This window comes from Penaeus monodon, chromosome 23 (assembly GCF_015228065.2).
Source record: "Penaeus monodon isolate SGIC_2016 chromosome 23, NSTDA_Pmon_1, whole genome shotgun sequence".
Taxonomy (NCBI): domain Eukaryota; kingdom Metazoa; phylum Arthropoda; class Malacostraca; order Decapoda; family Penaeidae; genus Penaeus; species Penaeus monodon.
In genome coordinates, this window is record NC_051408.1 from 44,404,520 (window position 1) to 44,404,751 (window position 232).

The 232-nt window shown below is 33.6% G+C and overlaps 1 protein-coding gene across 1 annotated transcript in view; it reads left to right on the top strand.

The window, feature by feature from the left end:
* The window catches only part of LOC119588107, a gene marked incomplete at its 5' end in the record, with an annotated part of 43,647 nt that overhangs the window by 15,116 nt on the left and 28,299 nt on the right, over positions 1–232 (top strand).

Here is a 232-nt window from a genome sequence, read left to right on the forward strand (position 1 = left end):
ATAAAACTGGAGATCAGTAACAAATTCACAAATGATCAGTGCTTTTTGTCCATCATCAACTGAATGCTTGCCCAAACCCAAGCCACAAAAATGTACATGTACATGTACATTTTACATGTTTAGCATGCAAAATGATTAATGACAGAATGTTTCCACAAGTTATGCCTGTGAATGAGTATTATTGTTTTCAATTTAATGTGGTGGCCTATAGAATTCAATGCACAAGGAATAT